We start from the raw sequence: 22,002 nt of genomic DNA, 5'->3' as shown, positions 1-22,002 counted from the left end.
CATTTTGATAAGTGTTTGGCGAAGCGATTCGCCTATCACTAGTCTTGTGGCATCAGAGAAAGGCTGGCCTGGCACTGTGAGTGTGTTCTCTTTGGCTCCACGTCGTACCAATAACTACATGATATATTAAAAGTATCATGATAAAACCATTTCTTATAGGGAAGGTCCATCTTTACCTTCTTCTTTGTTACAGATGCCCCAACTTTTTTTTTTTTAACTTTTTTACTTCCTGTTCTGTCTTCTTCCAGCTTGCAGCTGAAATTGTGTCAGGGTCACCGACCCCTGCAAACTAATACATAATTTACTGTGAATTTGAATGTCATCATAATTCTCTTTATCATTGTGTTTAAACATGCTCCTTGCACCCCTGTATATTTGTATTAAGCATCACGTCATCTGTTCTGCATCTCCTGTAGAATTGCACTTGTGTGCGCCTATTGACACTATGCAACCCCCGGATCTACCATCTACTGAGCTTTGGGACCCACTCACAATATACAGTACACATAGAATAGAAATGTCACAATATAAGGCTGATTAGTAATTAATACACATAATTACTACATGGCAGCACAGAAACCAGTGCAATTAGCATCAGAATTTAATAATCAGCAAACCTGTAGCATCAGCTTATATTACAGCCAGGGAAGCTCATTTTCTGCTGGATAATTAGTGATGAGCCCTAAGCTTAGCTTCTCAACAGCCAATCAGAGCCCACTGAGCATGTGAGTGTCACAGACACTTTCCAAGATGGTGACCCCCTGTGACAAGTTTGAAGTCCTGGATCATTGCTGCTATTGACAAGCTCAAACTTTAGCCTCGTGCAATAAGTTCACTGTATAAAATAGGGCATTTTTAACCATATTGATTTTTAGGGTTTAGCTCTTTAAAGGGTCTTCTGCCTGTGCCTTGTCTGTGTTCGCTCCCCTCTGTAGCTCTCCGCATTACTGCTCTCCCCTCTGTAACCGCAGCACTCCACAAGATGGCTGGTCAGGTTGCCTAGGGTGCCCGTTTGGCTTGGCCGGCCCCCAGGTGGAGAAGATTTGCTCCAAAAAAAGGTCAAATGCAAATGTCATTTTAATGCTAGATCATTGGAAGTGGCAAAATCCATGCCCTGAAAATGTTAGTCCCCCACGTACATCCAATCTGCTCCTATACGCACAAGTCATTGCATTTGACAATTGACCCATCGAGTGCAACATTCTGATTGGCAGCCATGATGCTGGAATTGTAGAAAGAACTCATGCATTATGGGTTAAAAATATTTGTGTCCAAAATTAGGGATGCACCGAAACCACTATTTTGGATTCGGCTAAACCCCCGAATCCTTCGTGGAAGATTCAGTCGAATACCGAACCGAATAGAATCCTAATTTGCATATGCAATTTAGGGGTGGGAAGGGGAAAACTATTTTTACTTCCTTGTTTTGTGGCAAAAAGGCATGCAATTTCCCTCCCCACCCCTAATTTGCATATGCAAATTAGGATTCAGTTCAGCCGGGCAGAAGGATTCGGCCGAATCCGAATCCTGCTAAAAAAGGCCGAATCCTGCACCGAATCCTGGATGGCGCATCCCTATCCAAAATGTCACTTACCATTGGCTCTGTAGATCCTAGAGGGGTCCAAGAACACCCTTCATGCAGGTGCAAGAGCACTAAAGGGTGAATAAAGGGGTGGGTAGGGGATGACTAGGGGGGCTGCATTCATCGGGGTGATGTAGGTCTCTGGTTTAGGAAAGCTCAAAGATCTGGGGGAAATCTTGCAGGGAAGGGACCAAATTGCACCTGGTTTTGCACGAAATTTTTTGGTACATTCAATAGGCCAGTGTTTTGTAGGCTCTGGAAGATAATAAGAATGATGTGAAGATCCAGGCTGCATGTTGCACTGAATTCTCATAGAATAGAAGTCGCATCTCCAGTATTAGTCAGAAATTGTGCCAGAGCCGCTGTTTCTCCCTAATGCAGGAAATCTGCTGAGCGGCACAAGAATTTCCCGCAGAGGTAATGCTGTTCGGGACTTTGCTAAATGACTCGTTTTCCTTCCCCACTTTCCACCTTCAGCATTTCTGCAGAACACTGGGCTCCGGCTGATTCTCGGCACAAATCAATGGATTGAGCTGCGTTCTGTGCTGGAAAAGTAATTGCACCGTAAATGTTTACGAAATGTTCAGGTTGCGGAGATCGGTCCGGCAAGTTTATTGGATTGTTTTAGCAATCGACTCGACCGGCTCGGGTTAAACTAATCACACCCTATTGTTTATTTATAATGTACACAACTGCCAGCTGCAATGAGTTAGAAGGCGGCAGATTTGTTTCATGCAGCTCTTTTAATCTGGAGCTAAAGGGGAGATTATTGTTATACTACTTTATACAGCACTAACATATTCTGTAGTGTCCCTGCACCAGTAGAGCTTACAATCTAAAGTGCCTGCCTTGTTCACACACAGTGGATTCAGTTTTATCAGGAGCCAATTAACCTTTCTGCAGGTTTTTGGGGTGTGGGAGGAACATACATAAGCAGGAACATAAGAGAAACATACCAATCCTTGCAGACTCCGGCACAGAACCAATTTCATACCTCCCAACTGTCCCGTTTTTCACGGAACAGTCCCGATTCAGATAGCTCAGCCCGTAGTCCCGGATTTATTAGTGAAATGTCCCGACTTTCTCTTTGATTTCCTGCACTGAACAGCCAGAAAAAGATACAAAGTTTCTAAAACTTAATTGGCTTTTGACAGCGAGCCCATACGTGGCAGGTGCATTTACAAACTGTTGTAACAATACGTGGTGGGTGCACTTAGATACTGTTGTAACAATTTAAGATAAGAAAAGAAACTGCAGGGCAGGGAAACAATCATACTTATGATCAGTAGGGGGAGATCCCGCCTTACTTCCCAGCCATGCAGAACTCAAGCAGCTTTGTTTGTTTCCCTGTAGAGCAGTCGGCTACTCTGTAAAGATTTGTATTTGATTTTTTTTTTGCCTTTACATTCCCTTTACTGTTTCCAACTCCAGCTGCAGGGACAAAGATCATGGAGCCAGATTTAAACTGATAAACTAGAGGATTATTTTGCTGCAGCCACTGGTTCTGCAGAGTTGGAGAAAGTTTATATTAAACAATACAAAAACTATAAAATCCACATTAGATTACATGACAACACAGGACCCAGTGCAGTCTGAATATTCTGATTATTAATCAGTCTTGCTGTATCGGCTTCTCGCAGATATTATTTGACTTGTGCTGTTTTGATAATTTATGACGATCCCTAAGCAGCCCAGACCACACTGAGCATGTGCACAGTCTTGGTCTTGCAAAGATGTATAACAAAGTTACAAGATGGTGACCCCTGTAGCCAACTTTGAAATCATAAATTATTTGTTTGATTAGGCTTGTGGTGCAGTAAGTTCATGTTTATATTTAGTATACAAAATACAGCATTTCTAGCCTTATTCTATTTTAGACTTTACTTCCCCTTTAATCAAATAAATAATATTGCCCAATCTTCCAACAAATGCTGGTTATGAATGTTTTGTTTTCAATAGCGTTCAACTATCCAAGTATGGACCTCCATGCAGCCATGACTGGAGATGAAGCAACCATGATAACCAACCACATCACACCTACAGAAAATTGGATTTTTGGACTTTTTGGACATTGATGTGAGTCTATTCCCTGTGATTCTCTCCATGCTACGTGCAATGTAACCACACACTTCTCTGAAAGGTCTTCTGCTGGGCTTCACGCATGGTGGGTTGGACCTTCTCACTACACACACATGTCACAGCAGAGCAAACACACTGTACAAGCAACATCAGTTTTCTCCCAGACATTCCTCGTTTTAAGTCACTGTATGAAGAAGAAGAAGAAGCACTGACAGATTTATGTATCAGGCTGGGAGCAGCAAAACCAGCAGGACCGTAGGACTTAACTGAGAATGGCACAACTGGGTTTAGATTAATCTCATTAACGAATGACAGGTGGTGGTTGGAGAGGACCTCACATTTTGTGATCTTCATTATTTTGTGTGCCGCTATTAATGGACTTCTATTACGGACTTGTGTAGCACCTCCCAATCTTTGGAAACAATTTTGTGATCCTATGGACTTAGCAATTATACATCATCCTCTAATCTTGGAAACGAATGTTGATCTTATGGATTTCAGATTGAGTTGAAAATTGCTTTGTCTCAACGGATTATATTGCGTTATTTTGCCTTCTGAACATTGCTTGTTTAATTGATAGGTGGGTGGAGTTTCACCATTATGTTAAATTTTCTGGGGTATTTATCCCTTATCTAAGTGTAGTTGCGCATCTCTGACGAAGGGGTAGGGTTTCCACCTGTCCAGATTTCACCCGGAGCCCAGTTTTTAGAAGGGCTGCCTGGGTTAAAAGTTCCTGTCCGGATTTCCAAATTTGGAAATCCAGACAGGATATTGAAGTGAATGACATGGTGATCAGCCAATCGCTGATCGCCACATCATCAGTCCTGCCCCTACGTCACCTGCCCCATCCCCAACATCATTGCCCTGCCCCTGACATTACCTGTCCTGCCCCCGACATCACTGCCCCGCCCAGATTTTACCGGGCCCACCCACTGATGTCACCCTAGCCGCCCCCTGCCAGTTTTCCCAAAACACTTAAAGTGGCAACCCTATCACTAGTGGATATGAAAGTTAGGAAATCCAGACAGGACATTGAAGTGAATGACATGGTGTCAGCCAATCGCTGATCACCACGTCATCAGTCCCACCCCTGACATCACCCACCTCTAGAAACTCTCTCTGTTTGTTTAGGATAGCAGCTGCCATATTAGCTTGGTGTGACATCGCTTCCTGCCTGAGTCTCTCCCTGATCACTCATAGCTCTGGGCTCAGATTACAGAAGGGAGGGGGAAATGAGAGGGGAGAGGGAGAGAGGAGCAAACTGAGCATGCTCAAGCCCCAGTCCTAGAGGTTTAAGATGAAAACAGGAAGTCTGATACAGAAGCCCATGTGTACACAATAGAAGGAAAGAAATGTGGTGTTTCTTTTGACAGAGGACTCAGAGCAGCATTACTTTGAGGGTTTACTGGTGTATTTATATAGACCTTTCTGATAAAGCTTACTTAATTTTAGCCTTTTCTTCTCCTTTAAGTACAGATGACATTTCCAGCCCAACATCCTTACTTTCCCACCAGTTAAAGTGGAATTTTTTAAAGCAAAATAAGTATGTTTTTCCTACTCTGACGTACAACATAAAATCATAAGCGCGACAAAGTTGGAAACTTTTTTTTTTTTTTAACTTTCCTTGACAGAGACGCTTGATCTCACGCTGGCATCACCATCTTCATTGTTTGATAATCGCCGCGATATGAAGATGAAGAATATCTGTAGAGTTCTGGCCAATAAAAGATAACACCTGATAGAGAGATGTTTATTTAGGGATTAAGAGCGTGTTTGGCTTTGTAACAGTCTGTTTTATTGGGTTCGTTTGACATGTAAAATTCAATAGAATGAGGTCCTTTCTCCTGTAAACTGTTTGTTTGCTTTTATTTTTTTCTACATATCCAAACATTCAATTGGAAATTGAAACTTTCCTCCTCTCGTTCAATAGCCTGTCAAGGCGAGAGGCTGGTGATTAATGCCACCTGATGAAAACACGGCTTATAAATGCCTTTTCTTCATTTTTTCTCTTTGAGTGCACACTGGTTAATTGATGGGAATATAACACAGTATACTTGTAAAATATTACTATTTATTGGTAATAATTTGCCGTCGGTAACCTAGCTTGACGCAGCCAAGGCTTGTACGATTTCAGCTTTTTAATTTAAATTGTATTATTGCCGGCTTTCGGAAAGACTTTGATCTTTTTAAAGCATGTGAAAAGCATGCCTTCAAAGAAAGACTATTCTAAAGAAATGTAAGTAATGTTGCAGTTCTCCTCTGTTCTTTGCAAACACGTGTAAACAATTTATTGGACACATTTAGCACAGGCTACGTATGGGGTCGCTTTGCAAGTAATAACATGGTACTGATTACAGTATTTCTTTTGCATTTTGCCTGAATTGGTGATGCCTAACTTCAGGCCTGGAAGACAATACAGGTTTCCTATTTTTTTTAAGATTTGTTATGGATCAAAACGTTGGACCGCGAGGAACCATGGACAGGAAACGTATCAAGGTCTTTATGCTTTAGAGTTGGAAAGTATTTTTGAGAATACTGGTGATCTTCAACATTAAAGGAGAAACAAACCTTAATAAAAAAAACCCTACCCCCCTACCCTTCAAGGTTCCTAATTTGCCCAGTATTTGGTTAGGATCATATCGGCATTATGAAATAATGAAATGAGATTTAGGGCAGTGGTGTGTAGACATAGAAAAAACATTTGTTACAGTTGATTGACCTTATCCATTCAAGATCCTAATGTATTTTCTGTTTATGATGGAGCTCAAGCACTAAGTGGGACATTCACTAAGATTCGTAGTTGCGCCAGGCGTAACTTCGCCGCACTTCGCCGCACTTCACCAGGCGTAGTTTCGCCAGCGCTCCGCAAATTCACTAAAATCCGAAGTTGCGCTCAGGGGTAGCGTAAGGTTGCGAAGTTGCGCTAGCGTTGATTCGCTAAGCGAAGCGAAGTTACACTAGCGATGGTTAATTTGCATACGGCGCCAAATTCAAATTTCAATGGAAGTATTCGTAGCAGCACTACACAAGCCTGGGAAACCTTCAAAACATCAAATAAAATTTTTATTTTGCCCTACACATGTGCCCACTGTATAGTTAAGGTGCCATGAGTCAGGAAATGTAGGGGGGAAGGAGGGGAGCCCCAAAAAAAATTTCAATCTTTTTCAGCCTATCACCCAAACGCCAGCGTTTTTTGGGACTTAGAAAAATTTTTAACTTTTTTTGAAGAAATCCCTATCTACTCTATTGCACTTCACTTGGTCTGAGGTGGCGAAGGAAGTCTAGCGTAAAAGGTAGCGTTCAGAACAATGCGCGCGTTAGTGAATTTGCTTAGTTACGTCCGTTGCGCAAATTCGCCAGGCGTAAGGGTGCGAAGTTACACTAGCGAAGTTACGCCAGCGTTCGTTAGTGAATTTGCGAAAATGCCCAATGCTAGCGAATTGACGCTAGTGTTAGGCGCTTCGTCGCCCCTAAGTCTTCCAAAGGCCCATTGTATAGTTACTATTAATTATCATAAGAATTACCTCTAGCAAGGAGCAAAAAGTAATGATGTCCACATTTACCCCATCTTTTTACTCTCGCTTTAGACCCACTGGCAATGATAAGTGCAATGTGGGTATAGAAGTGGTGATCTTGTTCAGACAACTGGTCAATGGATGGACCTCACTGTAATTGTTCTGGAAGGTCAAAATCTGAAGGTCCTGTAGTTGATCAGATATCTAAAAAGAAAACAATACCCATTGACAAGCAGTCCCATTGGGCTTTCTAAACCTGATGGCATGGGTCACTTGTTAAGATTAGTGCTATATAAAAAACCTTTAGGTGTCCTAAATTAGATTTAGGGCCAACTTGTTTAAAGCATTAAAAGATTTTTTTGCTCATAATTAAGATAATGATTCAGTTCTGTATTTGTCAAGTTGACTTGACACAGAGCAGACTTCTTAAAGTTTTAGAAACTTTTACATATCTGTGGGGAGAACTGGTTAGTGGAAGCAAAACTAATGAAATCTGATTAGTCACTATATTTTGCTATTCTGATTTTATATTGACTTTTGTTTTGTGAATTCATCCCTTTGTCTCGTGGATGCAGAGAGTCAGAGGATTTTTCTGCCAATGCTGATTGGTTCTACTTATCTACTCTCCTGATCAAGTCTAAGAACACTCACGGGTCCTCATGGCAAGTAAAAGGTGATCGATTTTTACGTTCGAACAAAAAGTAGGTTAATGTCAACCTGGTTTCTCCCTTCCGTTAGAGAGTTAAACATCTGAGCGTGTACAAAAATAGCTGTTGAAAAGAACAAATGTTCTCTTTCCTATATCTTTCTTATCTGAGCTAATAAAATGTACAGTGAGACACACAGAATGGTCCTCGCAGGATTAAATCTGGGGCAAATCATTCCAAGCATCTGTGAGCCAGACATGAAAATTACATTGCAACCTGTTCCAGCTGGGGAGCAGGAAAGGAACTGACTGTTATTTTATCTACAAGAGTTCTAGAAGCCCAGGGCCCCTATCATGCTGCTTTGTATGGGTACTGGATAACAGAGATGGTTGGGGAGCCAATGCAGGGCAACTAGCAAAGGCTATTAGTGTTTATGGGAGATTTCAAACTAGTTTCTTTCCTGCTTCCTTATATAAGACAAGGAATATTTGGGGGTTTGTAGATGAAAAAATGAACAGCTTTTAATTTTGCATCGGAAATGTATTATCTAAGGGCCATCCAAACTTGTCCTCTTGATGCCAACTGCAGCACTCATTTCAACTGTCTTTTAATAAGCAGCCCAGTTAAGGGTTAAGGTTTAGGAAGTGGATTCCCCATTGGCAGAAGCCAATGACATGCTCCCTTGCTATCTTTTTTTCTGGACAGAACATCCACGTAAAGCAATAAACACAGATTTAGCAGCGACAACATGGGGGTAATTAGAGGTGTATCCATTTTGCTAGTTGTACTGAAATAATGAACATCCATGTGAGAATACCTGGTGGTCTAGTGGTTTGGCACAATAGACACTCACTCACACTGTTTTTGGGTTTTGACTCAAGCACTGTGTCTGACATCATCATGAAAAAAACGGTGAGAAATTAAAAGATTTAAAGGGCCCACGGCCAATAGTCCGTGGCCCAACATAATGTTACTTATGCTATCCCAAACCCAGAACAAACCCCAAGGTCCAGGCCTTGGCTCACGATTTTAACATATGGGTTCCCAAACCCAGAAAACCCCCAAGTTCCCGGCCCCGGCTCATGCTTCCACATTTAACAGTCCCCTTTCTCTTCAGGAGGAGCCCTCCAATACTCAAATGCTGCCAGGTCTTATAGTGAGAGGACCAGGGATAGAGTCCTGGGCAGGCGAGGGAACCAAACGTTTGCAGCAAGAATGGGGAACAAAGAGTGCGGTCAAGTGACAATCCAAGTCAATACCAAGCAGGCAAGGCAGTGCAAAATCAGGAATCAAGAAAGTAGTCTTAATCAAATGAAGAGTATGGTAACAGGATCCAAAGAGAATGGTCAATAAACAGGACAGGCAGCAAACTAGGGATGGTCAGGAACAGGCAAGACAGACTAGAAATCGCACCCAGGAACTATTAAAAAATAGACCTACATTGGGCAACGAACAATTGGCTACGGGCCCTTTACATTTTTTAATTTTGCGCCAAACGAAATTACATCAGAGCCATCGCTTGCGTTAAAAACCCAGAAGTGGTGCGAGCGCACGTATATATCAGCACTCGGAAGGGGAGGAAGGGACAGGGGTCCCTGCTGCACCACTAGACCACCAGTTATTCTCACAAACTAGTTCTTCCACTACATAAGAAAACAAATAGTGTCAGTGTTGTGGTGGTTGGGCTCAAGGTTGGACTGGGCCAGCGGGACAGCCGGTCGGTACCGCTGACCCAGACCCACATCAATCTGAGACCCTGCACTGCCCCCTGATGTCCCCCCTAACCCTGATTGTGGGCGCAACTAGAGAACAGGTACACACAGGGGATTGTCGTGTTGCAGCTTGAGCTGGGGCCAGTAGGAGGGTTTGGGGGCTCCTGTGGTGGAAGCCCTGGTGGGCCTCGGACCCTTCATTCCAATGCTGGTTGGGCCCAAAATGAATTACCCAGTTTAAATCCTCTTATTTCTTTACCAAGCTGCAGTCCTTTTAGCTATTCTATTTTTTTTTTTATTTTTTAATTTTTAAAGGTAAACTGTTGTTCCCTGGCAATAGGTTGGGTCACACATACAACCGGGTGTAAAGCTGATGTTATAAAATCAGTCTGTATACATTGATGTCTCTGCGATGTCCTATAAAGAGTGAACCCTTGTGTTTGTGTATCACTTATTAATACTGCTCCTCGTATCTCCACATAGTTGCATTGAGCAGCTGTTCATTCATCTTGCCCCTTATGATGAAGAATCGTACAAAGTGTATCTATTGATGCCGGGAAACCCTGAAGCTCTCACAACCCTGAATACAGTTTTTGTAGAAATGTTCCAGGCTGTTATTCCAGTTGGTTCACATCGGCCTTTATTTTGCGATGGGCCCCTTTGGTTTGAGTATCTCCAGTAAGAACCCAAGCTGTTACATAGTAGCAGCTGATTCTGCTGGCAGATTTCTCTATTCCTGGAAGTTTTTAGCATCCCGGGCTTTCTGAGCACATCAAAGTAAAAAAAGAAAAAAATGTTACAGATCCTCTGCCGTCAAAACAATATACAGGAACATTCAATGTATTAACTTACCTCGGCCATTGTGCTAAAGTAGCATCAATTACTTGGTAAATAGATATGTCCAAAGAGAAAGAATCAAAATCTGTCTGCTGCAGTATCCACTGTTCCTTTGCGCACCCACCTGTCACTTTTATTCACATGTGAGCGAGAAAGAGGCCGTGTTCCATCTGCCGTTGGCGCGTTCCACACACATGCTGCTCTCTTTTGTGTGCAAGAGGCCGGGCCTTTTATTGGGACTTCCAGATAAACACCAACATTTTCTGCACTCAACCCAGTGATAACAATTCCCTTACAATGGCCGGGCCTCCCCTCTCCAATGAAACAGATTAGGCAAGCAGCTATAAAATTGAGATGAAAAGGTATCTCGGTGACAGATAAAGTAGCGATACGCTCACTTTACTCAGCAGGTGCCCCATTTGTCCTGTATTAGGAATATCAGAGTGAAACAGCTTTTCTCGTTGGCTCCGAGGCCTCTGTTCTTTGAGCTGTTAGAGCGGTTTTAACGATCATGATGATATCTAGCCGTCTGAATCGTAACACAGCTCAGAGCCATTTGGGAGACTAGGCTGTATGCCAGGACTGTCTGGCTATTTATAAACATGTGATTGAAAATGTAACGCAAAATAAGAATGGAAAATAAACACTGCCGAATAGAATGGACATTGAGGAAATATTAATACCTTCTACTGTATATTTATTACTCTCACTGGGAGAATATGCTCTTATTCAATGGTTGTCATACTTCTTCATCTCAAGCCCACCTTGGAAGTCCAACCTTTGGTCATGGTCCCCTTTAGCTCATAGAAAGGATGGAGATATAATAAAACATAGGTTTATCATGACAAGTGCATGGTTGAGAGCTGAGGTATTCCCTCTTTTGAGAGGCAAATATATTCACCAGGCATGGATTCGCCGCAACAACAAAAAAAAAATTTGTTGCGCGTCAAAATTGACTCATGCATAAAAATTGTTGTACATACAAATTATTCGGACGCCCAGTGATAGCCACTCCCTATTTTTAGACTACACCCACTTTAAACCACACCCATGTTACCACTAGACCATGTCCACATTAATAGCACACCAAAAAACCAGATGGTTGGTGCTCACTGCAGGGATCAGGGCCGGAACTAGGGTTAGGCAGAGTAGGCGGCTGTCTAGGACGCCATCATTGAGGGCGCACTTTTAATGGAGGGGTTGTTTTTTTTCTTTTATTTCAAGCGTTTATTTAATAATTTGTTTCAGTAATCATGGTCATTCAGTCGGATGGAATCCCCCCTCCTTCACCTTCTCCCTCTTGCCAGCAAGTAATAGCTCCTTATGTGCGGTCCGGCAGTGAGGAGCAATGTGCGTATACGCGTCAATGATGTCACTGATTCGGTTGGGTGACAGAGAGAGGCAGAGAGCTGGCGGCCTGCTTGGTGTGGCTCTCGCTTGCTGCTCTCAGCCTTGCACAGTTGCACTGAACTGAAGACTTTGCAGGGGTCAGTTAATCTCTGTATTGATACCTTATAAGGCTTACATATGGTAAGCAGACACAGCAGGCAGACTTTGTGGAGAGCCACATAAGGGGGAGGTCACCGCATGTGGCCCGCAGGCCGCCAGTTGGACAGCCCTGATCTAGAGGATGAATAGATACCATGAGTAGTTTGAGTAGTTTGAGGAAGGACTAAGTAATTAGCAGTTTGAAGGTCCAATGAGTAGTAAAAGTGATTAGTTCATTTGGTGTGATTTTCATCAACATAGGGACTCTAGGGTCGAGGGTGGGCCATGAACCACTGGTGCCTATTACTAGTTGATTAAGTCATCCTTGTTGGATCTTTAATATACAGCAAGTTCCTGGTCTGAGTGTAGAGAGTTAAGTTTCATTTGTGTAAAATATAAAAATATGTTTTTTCTCTCTCAGAGGCAGATTTGCTAAAATTCAAATTTAATTTTTTTTTTCAAATTTCTTAACATGAAAGCATTTTTTTCCCTAAATTCCAACTTTTTTTAAAAAACCACAAGCAGTATTAATTTTAATACAGTTGTACTAATGTAACATTCTATTTTTCATTTTCAGAATTTGCAAAATTTCAATTTTTTTTTTGAAAACTTGAATCTCAAAAAAGCTTGAATATGGAAAATACACCTCCCAATGAATTCTAAAGACGCTAGCCCCCTTTAAGTGGGCACATTTTTAAATTTGAGTTTTTGAGATTGTTGCTTGACAAATAGTGACATTTTCAGACTGGAAGATCAGAATTAAAAAATAATCTCAAACGTGCTAGGCCGTTGAAATACCAGGCTGGTGGCAACCCTATTAGTAAAGGATCTTTTATCTGTTTTTCGCCACCAGTTGCCTTTCCAAACAGAATTCCTCAAAGATATCTCCACCATGGGAAGTAATATGGCAGCCATCCTCTGCCTCTATTAGATCTATAAATGCTAATATATGGAAAACCAATGTCATGTATAAAGTCCATAAATAAGAACAATTTGCATTTGACAATTCTATATGTTATTCTATACTGGTGCAATCTATACAACCAGTTACTTTCCACTGATTGACAGAAACTATGTTATATTGTGCTTATTGTTCTGTAACTATTACATTCCCAGCTCTATCCGTCAACAACACAAGCTGTAATTACAGCAACTATCCGTTTGGTGCTTGACAAATAACTAGTGATAATTACATATTTATGTTGTGTTTGCTTAAGAGTTGCTATGGATGTCACTCTCTATCAGACTCAACTGGATCCCAAGAACCCCTCGGAATATTCCTCGCGGATGTGCAGGGGCCGTAGAGAGAGATTTGCTGCTCCTGTCAGGGCTTGTTGAGGCCTCTCTTAGGTGTTGCTGAGAAATGCTGCACTTGAAATTCATCACAGTCATTCTAAAACTCACACATTTCTTCTAATGACAGATAATTATTTCACACGAACCTTCCTCTCTGCCATGAAATGTTAAAAACCAGTTTAGTGAGTTGGGTCGGCGATGGAATGTTCTGTAGGTCCCTGAGACACAAAAGTGTTTCCATGGTCCAATGCGTAGCCGTTAAATGGATTAAAGGGCCTGTTTAGAAATAGTGTTTGCATCTTTATTTGTCTAGAAATGTCCATTGAAACACATTGGTTACATTAATTCTGTACAGGGAACTGTACGTATCTTTAGAACTATGTATATTCATGTCTATGGGAGCGGCCATGATTGGATTGACATGGAAACTTCACCTGAACTCACTAATGTATATTGATGTCTCAAGAGATCCAGTATTAGCTGTGTTACAGTGGAACAGGTTTCAATGCAATAAACTTTAGCAACCAAATATTGGCTAGTGACTGCAATCCCAGGGCAGGTTCACCACGGGTTAAAACCAGTACCTTCAGACATATTTAGAAATATGCCGACACCACTTCCGTCTGTTCTGCATTCTACAACATACCTTTCATGTACAGTAAGTTCCACCTTGTTCGACAAGACAGAAGGTATGAGATCAATGTTAGATAACCGGAGCCCGTTGACTTACAAGAGGAAAGAAGATGATGCTCAAGCCTGAAGAAGCAACATGCAACATAGCTTGTTTATTAAAATTTATGGCATATTTACATATGGGCAAGTTTACCTATAGTGCAGAAAACAGAACCTAGAACCTCCTAGAGAACCAGTATGAATATGGAAGGCATCCAAAGAAGGAAGATCTGAAATACTAATTTGGCAGCCACTAATATAAACAGATGTTCTCAAATGATTAGAGTTGGACTGACCCACCAGGAGACCAGGAATACTCCTGGTGGTCCCAGGTGTCCATCGACCCTGCACCTCAAGCAACCAGGCAGAGTAGGCGCCCACCTAGGGCGCAATCATCTCGTGTATCTATATCTTGGTCTTCAACCTTTTTTACATGGGAGCAAAGATGACAAATAAAGGGTAAGCCACATGATTATATGTAAAGAGAAGAGAATAAAGGAGTCCATTACTATTGAAGGCATGATAAAACGTGCAATCAGCCATTTTTTTACACTTTGCATTTTGCATTCAATGCCCATGCCCCTTCCTATGGCTGCATAGGCTCTTTCACCCCTTAGTGCTCTTCCACTTCTGCCCATGGTCAGAACAAATGACCCCTTAAAATAATATAAAAGCTAATCAAGAAGAGGGGGATAAAAAGTTTGCAGAGCATACCGGTAGTCTAAGGTTTTCTTGTGGTCCCCTAGCAACTCAGTCCAACACTAAGGGTCAGGGCACACAGGAAGATTCAGGGAGATTAGTTGCCTGGCGACAAATCTCTTCTTCTTCACGTCGACTAATCTCCCTGAATTGCCTTCCCGCCGGCTAAAATGTAAATCGCCGACGGGAAGACACTTGGAGCGATTCATTTTCTGAAGTCGATCAGAGTTGCCTCACAACGAAATTTCCGACAACTTCGGAAAACAAATTGCTCCAAGTGCCACCCCGCCGGTAATTTACATTTTAGCCGGCGGGAAGGCAGGGGAGGCAGTTCAGGGAGATTAGTCGCCCGAAGAAGAGGAGATTTGTCACAGGGCGACTAATCTCTCCAAATCTGCCCGTGTGCCCTGACCTTTGAGGCATGTTTATACTCCTTCAAGTACTTCTTTTTTCTTCTGTCCCTCCATTCTAATTACGTTGCTGTCTTGTGAAACAAATACACCAAAGGGTTTGGGTTGGAATTCCTCCAGAATATTTTCCTTTTTTATCCAGCCCCATGCCGGATTACTTCTCAGATTAATATCTCTGTGTGTTCACTCCGCTCAACCACATCAACTTGGGCAGGCTCAAAAATAGCAAAAAGTTATCATTAAGTCTTGTTTTTCTTTCTTTTTTCAGCCCTTTTGTCTGCCCAGAATAGTGGAAACCAGAAAGTAAAAAAATAAGAGATTGAGCAAAACAGATTTTATCTGAGAAACGCAGCAGAACTAATTCTCAATTCCATACAGATAATAACAATGATACTAAGGGGGTTACTTACTAAACTCTGAATGCAAAAATTACGAAAATTTTTAATTTTTTTTAAATAAAATCGGACTTTTAAAAAAATCACGATTTTTTGGGAATTTATTAAACCCTGAGGATGGAAAAGTCAGAATTATAAAATCTAGCATTTCAGATCTGTTGAGGTTGCATATAAGTCAATGGTAAGAAGCCCCAATGATTTTTTGATGTGCGCTGGGTTCCGTGCAATACCTGGAAGTTTTCAGGCAAAAAGCATAAGAAATCAGATTTTTCGGGAAAATCAGAGGAAAAATCCAAAAAAACCTCAAAGCTAATTTTTGGGAAAATGTAATAATAAATAAGCGTAAAAAATTGAGCGGATTTGATCGGAGTTTGCCGCAGAAAATATTGAGATAAATTCGGACTTTGATAAATAACCCCCTAATTGTCCATCTCTCCAGGTGAATATAATACGTGTAGCAAAGTCCGAATCACGTGTCCATCTCTCAACAGTGTCTCGACGTCTCCATGAGAATGTGCTTCCATTAGCCGACCCTGAGTGCTAGAGCCCTGGAGCAGATCACACTGTGCCTGGAAGATTAAAGAAAGAGCATAATACTTTGTTTTCTGAAGGACTATCTGCAGAAGGTATTTCTGTATTATTTGAGTCCTCAGTTATTGATGGACTGCAACTCCCAGCATTTTTTGACGGAAAAAAAAAAATCTCATCTGGCTTTGCATTATTCTTCTTTTTAAACCCCTAAATTAAAGCACCTTCACAGGTAATTTAGTTTTGGAAGCCTATTACAAAAGTTTTGGGTCCATTATCTATCGAGGCCATAGGTTTTATTACATTATTATTATTACATTTAAATATAAAAATTTGGGGAGCAACACAAGCATGTGGCAGTCCCTATGTTGACTGGCAGACTACAGGTGGGTCTGTTAAGCATAACACGTGGTCTTTTTTCCTCCAAATTGTACTCCAAGTCAGAAATTCAAAAATGAGCACCTACTTTGAGGCCACAGGGAGCAACATCAGAGGGGTTGGTAAGTAACATATTACTTGCGGGCCACTGGTTGGGGACCACTGATCTAGACTAATATTTAGGATTTAATGACGATGAGACCTTCACCAGGTACACAGTGATCACTAAAATTACTGCACTTGTATTTTCCACCAGGTCTTGATGTTCAAGCTTCAGCCCCTCCAACTGCTGTTATTCTGCAACTCCAATAGCACAGACAGCTTGTGTTTCCCATGGCTGACCCTTACCCACAGTGATACCTGTTCATGAAGGGTCTCAAGCTTAGCAGCATTAAATAAATGCCTTTCTAACACCCAATCTGAGGTATTGGTCATGTCCCAGAACAGTAAAGTCTGAGTTAAATGTTATGTTTTGGTAACCAAGGATGAGTAGAGTATAACAGTGCTTTATTAGTAGGTTCATGCAGCCATTACACAACAGTAAGCAACTCTAACACCACAAGCTGTATAGAAAGTATGTACAGTATAAGTCTTGAGCACAGTGACATCTACAGGCCATTTGTATATACACCACATATTCCTCCTATAGTAGGAAAGCATTTGGACAACTATAATAAACAGCAAGAATTAAACAGTATGCATTTTAAAACAATATTATACATTCTTCACATCTTCCTTGGTCCATGCAGATAGTTTTCTGATTCTCTCAGTAGGCCTTATAGGTTCACTTTCTTCAGGCCTATTGCAGTTGTCATAAGGAGTAGGAAAATGTCCTTCATTAAATGGAGCATCTCCAAAGTCACAGGTAACAACCAGCTCTCTCAAAGCTGCTACAAATTGTTCTGTGGATTCGCCTTTACGTTGTCCACGATGGCGAAACTTATATCTTTCAGCAATTATGTAATTTTCAAACATACGGATCCAAGCAGTAAAAGGTATGGTAGGCTGACCAGGGTTTGGAAGAAAAGGTGCAGGCTGCTGCAGAGGTAGACGAGCCATCTTGTCGTCAACTTGTTATGTTTTGGTAGCCGAAGGATGAGTAGAATATAACAGAGCTTTATTAGCAGGTTCGTGCGGCCATTACACAACAGAAAGCAACTCTAACACCACAAGCTGTATAGAAAGTATGCACAGTATAAGTCTTGAGCACAGTGATATCTACAGGCCATTTGTATAAACACCACACTAAAGAATCTGGTAATTTGCATCCCAATATTATTTTGCACATTTGGAGAATTGCCGCCCAATACAGACATATACATGTACATTCCCAAAAAATGTGTGGTAGAGTCCCTATGTCAGTCAAGCACCTCCAGCAAATATCACTTGCTTGGGGGAAGATTTGCTTCAATTTATGGGGTGTTTGGTACCATCTGGTGAGGATCTTATAATTTAAATCTTGGATTTTACAGCATCGACGACTAAAAATCAGGTTACTTATGCCCTTTTTGAGCGTCTCTTCAGGTAAGTCACTCCCCAAATCTCTTTTCCCATGCCTTAACAAATAGTAAATGTTTGCTGTCTCCCGCAAGGCTAAGGAGTTTATACAATGTCGAGATTGTGTGTCTCGTTGGGCTATTGGAGGAGCATAAGGTTTCAAATTATGTAAGGTCCCTCCCTAGCTTTCCTTTACCCCCTAGATGCATATAGAAGGGCCTGATCTGAAAGTAATGAAAGTCTCGTAACGTATGACTTGGTCTGGCTGACCCCAACATTTCTATATCCGCTAACTGGCCCTGGGCCAGCAGGTGGATGAATTGCAGGTGGTCTTCAAACAGCCAGTCCTTGAAAGTCTTCTCTGTTAGTGCTGGGGGACGCACTACTATTTTGTCCAAATGCATTAAAGTCAATGGGGGAAATTTACTAAAGGGCGAAGTGGCTAATGCTGGCAAAAATTCGCCGATTTACAAACGGTAGCTGGGGTAATTTCGCTGGCGAAGGAGATAGACTCTGGCGCAACTTCGCACTCCAGGCGAATTTTCGGTCTGGCGAAAGAGCTTTACTACGCAAATTCACTACGTTTTTGATTTTACTGAACGTTCCCTCTATCGCCAGACTTGCCTTCGCCACCTCAGACCAGGCGAAGTGCAATAGAGTCGATAGGAGTACCTCAAAAAAAGTTGAAAATTCTTCTGAGTCCCAGAAAACCCTGGCGTTTTTTCCTATTTAAATGGTGATAGACTGAAAAAGATTGCAAAGTTTTTTTTGGGGGTACCCTTCTTCCCCCCTATATTTGCTAACATATGGCACCTCAACTATACACTGGGCTCATGTGTAGGGCAATATAACAACTCTATATAATTTTATTAAGGTTCCCTGGGCTTGTGTAGTGTAATGTATTTGCTGCAGTATATACGTCCATTCAACTTTAACTTCCCACCGTATGCTAATTAGCCAGTGCTAGCGTAACTTTGAACTGCTGAGCGTAATTTCGCCAGTGTTCGGTACCCTGTGCGCAACTTCGGATCTTCGTTGTCCAGGCGAATTTACACCGGGCGAAGTGTTGCGATGTGCGCAAAGCCAGCGCTGGCGAATTTTTGCCGGTTAGTGAATTTGCCCCAATGGCCGTCCGAATAATTTTTGACGTGCAACATGTTTTTTTAGTTGCGGCAGATTTTTCGCCGGCAGTTTTGTGAATTTATTCGCAGGTGGCGAAATGCGGAAATTCGCAGTGACACCTGAAGACACAGAACGGCTAATGCTGACTCATACCTCACATAGTACTGTAAATCCTGTAAATACACACATATATATATATATATATATATATATATATATATATATATATATATATATATATATATATATATATATATATATATATATATATAATATTGATGAAGAGACAATGAACGTTATCTCCTAAAAAATCTCTGGACAGATACTAGATAAAGCTGTTGTACTTCAGAGAAAACATCAACTTATATTGTAAGTCACAATGACACAGGTATTGTCAGCACACGGTGATCGTGTATTTATATGATGTGTTTCAAAAGCTAAAGAAGAAAACTTCCTGAACAACAAGGACACTTGTCATTCCCCTGAGCTGGGTCATACCACCATGACCATGAAATAAAAACAGATTTTTATTCCTCAGCCTACAAGGAGTTTACCGGCTCTTTACAACTTCTGGAGTTTGTGACAACAACAACAACAAAAAAACAAAAAACATTGTTTTTATCCAATCTTTGGGGAGTTTTTTGGAACAGTCCTGCTGTATTTACCTTGGGGCTGCATAGCCTTCCACTTCTCAGATTAAGGGAAGCGATGTTTCAGGAACTCACAAACCAAGGTTGTTGCTTTTTTTAAGCTGAAAGATAAAAACAAGAGCTGATGGTTCATGTATAATGTTGTACTTTGCAGAGAAACTTCTGGAGAGAAGCGTTTGATGGGTGTAATATAACTGTCACAGGTCACGAAAGAGAAACAGGTTTGTTCGCTAGTGCAGTAAAGTCATTCCAAAGTGACATCATTATTCAGGCTGACGGGTTTTACACTTTCAGGTTTAACTCTTCCAAGAACCTTCTTGCTACCAATGGTGCAGAAAAAAAATGATCTCCCCCAAAACTTTCCCCTACTGCAGTGATCTTCGCCTTTTTTGTGGTTATGACATGCTCAAGGATTTTGATACACCAGGGCAGGGGTCCCCAACCGTTTATACCCATGAGACACATTCAAACTGTTTGGCAGTACATCTGGTTTTTATACAAACAAAATTGCCTCCAAGCCAGGAATTTAAAAATAAGTTCCTGCTTTGAGACCACTGAGAGCAACATCCAAGGGTTTGGTGATAGAGTTGCCACCTTTAGTGTGTTGCGAAAACTGGCAGAGGGCGGCCATGGTCACATCAGTGGGTGGGCCCGGTAAAATCTGGGCAGGGCGATAAATCACCTTCTCTTTGGGGACGACTAATCTCCCCGAATTGCCTCCCGTGGGCTAGAATTTAAATCGCCGGTGGGATGGCCGGAGCACTTCGTTTTCCGAAGTCGCCCGAATTGTCCTCGTGAGGTAGCTTCGGAAAACTAATTGCACTGATCCCGCTGGCGATTTACATTCTAGCCGACGGGAGGCAGTTCGGGGAGATTAGTCGCCCCTGAAGAAGAGGAGATTTGTCACTGGGCGACTAACATAATCCATTTAGAAGTAGTCAATTTAGAATTATCTAAATCAATACAATTCCATACATCTCCTTTCCCATGTAATTCATTGACTTCTAGACTGAAGTAGTGACACACTAGGGCAGTGGTCCCCAACCAGTGGCTCGTGAGCAACATGTTGCTCCCCAACCCCTTGGATGTTGCTCTCAGTGGCCTCAAAGCAGGTGCTTATTTTTTAATTCCTGACTTTATTATACAACCAAAACTTGCCTAAACAGATGTACTGCCAAATGGAGCCTCCTGTAGGCTGCCAGTCAGTTTAGGGGCTACCAATAGCCAATCACAGCACTAATTTGGCACCTCCAAGGAACATTTTACATGCTTGTGTTGCTCCCCAACTCTTTATACATCTGAATGTTGCTCACTGTTGAAAAAGGTTGGGGACCCCTGCACTAGGGTGTCAGTTTTTTTGCAAGTTCAATAAACAAAACATGTTTTTTTTATTGCATATTTTTCCTAGGGTTTTACCCCCTTGTAGGACGTCCCTTTACAAATGTCTTAATATGTTTGCCAAATTAGGAAATCCGGACAGGATATTGTGATAAGTGAATAACATGTTGATCAGCCAATCGCTGATCGCCACGTCATCAGTCCTGCCCCTACGTCACCTGCCCCATCCCCAACATCATTGCCCTGCCCCTGACATTACCCGTCCTGCACCCCCAACATCACTGCCCCGCCCAGATTTTTCCCGGCCCACCCACTGATGTCACCCTGGCCGCCCCCTGCCAGTTTTCCCAACACATAAAAGTGGCAACTCTATCACCAAACCCTTGGATGTTGCTCCCAGTGGTCTCAAAGCAGGAACTTATTTTTAAATTCCAAGCTTGGAGGCAAGTTTTGGTTGTATAAAAACCAGATGTACTGCCAAACAGTTTGAATGTGTCTCATGGGTATAAATGGTTGTGGACCCCTGCCCTGGTGTATCAAAATCCTTCAGCATGTCATAACCACAAAAAAGGCGAAGATCAAGTAATAAAATTTGTAATGATATTGATCATTTTTCTTTATTTTTGTTGACTTAACTGTTTGGGTTGGGAGCCACTGTTAGATTGCCCAACGTGTGAAGGTTTCATAGTGTAGTGGTTATCACGTCTGCTTTACACGCAGAAGGTCCTGGGTTCAATCCCCAGTGAAACCAGATTTTCATGGTGGCTTTTCTCAAAGTAAGCAATCAAACAAGGACAACAGATATAGTGATGGGCGAATTTATTCACCAGGCGCAAATGCTCGTCGAATTCGCAAAATGGGCGCAAAAATTCGCTGGTAAAAATTTGCTGGCGTCAAAGAAAAAGTCGCAGCGTCCAAAAAAAACAGCGCGTTTTCGCAAATTCGCCCATCACTAAAGTTCCAAGCACTAAAGTCCTCGTAAGGCAACTTTGGAAAACGAATTGCGCTGATCCCGCTGGCGATTTACATCCTAGCCGGCAGGAGGCAGTTTAGGGAGATTAGTCGCCCCTGAAGAAGAGGAGATTTGTCACTGGGCGACTAATCTCCCCGAATCTGAGCGTGTGTCTCTGCCCTTAAAAGGATCCTGTCATCGGAAA

The 22,002-nt window shown here is 41.9% G+C and overlaps 1 non-coding gene across 1 annotated transcript; it reads left to right on the top strand.

Moving 5' to 3' along the window:
- Nucleotides 1-21,523: 21,523 nt before the first annotated feature.
- trnav-uac lies at nt 21,524-21,596 on the top strand. The gene has a single exon. It is a non-coding gene; the product is annotated as a tRNA-Val (tRNA).
- The last annotated feature ends 406 nt before the right edge of the window (nt 21,597-22,002 follow it).

This window comes from Xenopus laevis, chromosome 6L (genome assembly GCF_017654675.1).
Source record: "Xenopus laevis strain J_2021 chromosome 6L, Xenopus_laevis_v10.1, whole genome shotgun sequence".
NCBI classification, from domain to species: domain Eukaryota; kingdom Metazoa; phylum Chordata; class Amphibia; order Anura; family Pipidae; genus Xenopus; species Xenopus laevis.
The sequence above is the reverse complement of the archived record's forward strand: the minus strand, read 5'-3'. Positions and strand labels throughout refer to the sequence as shown.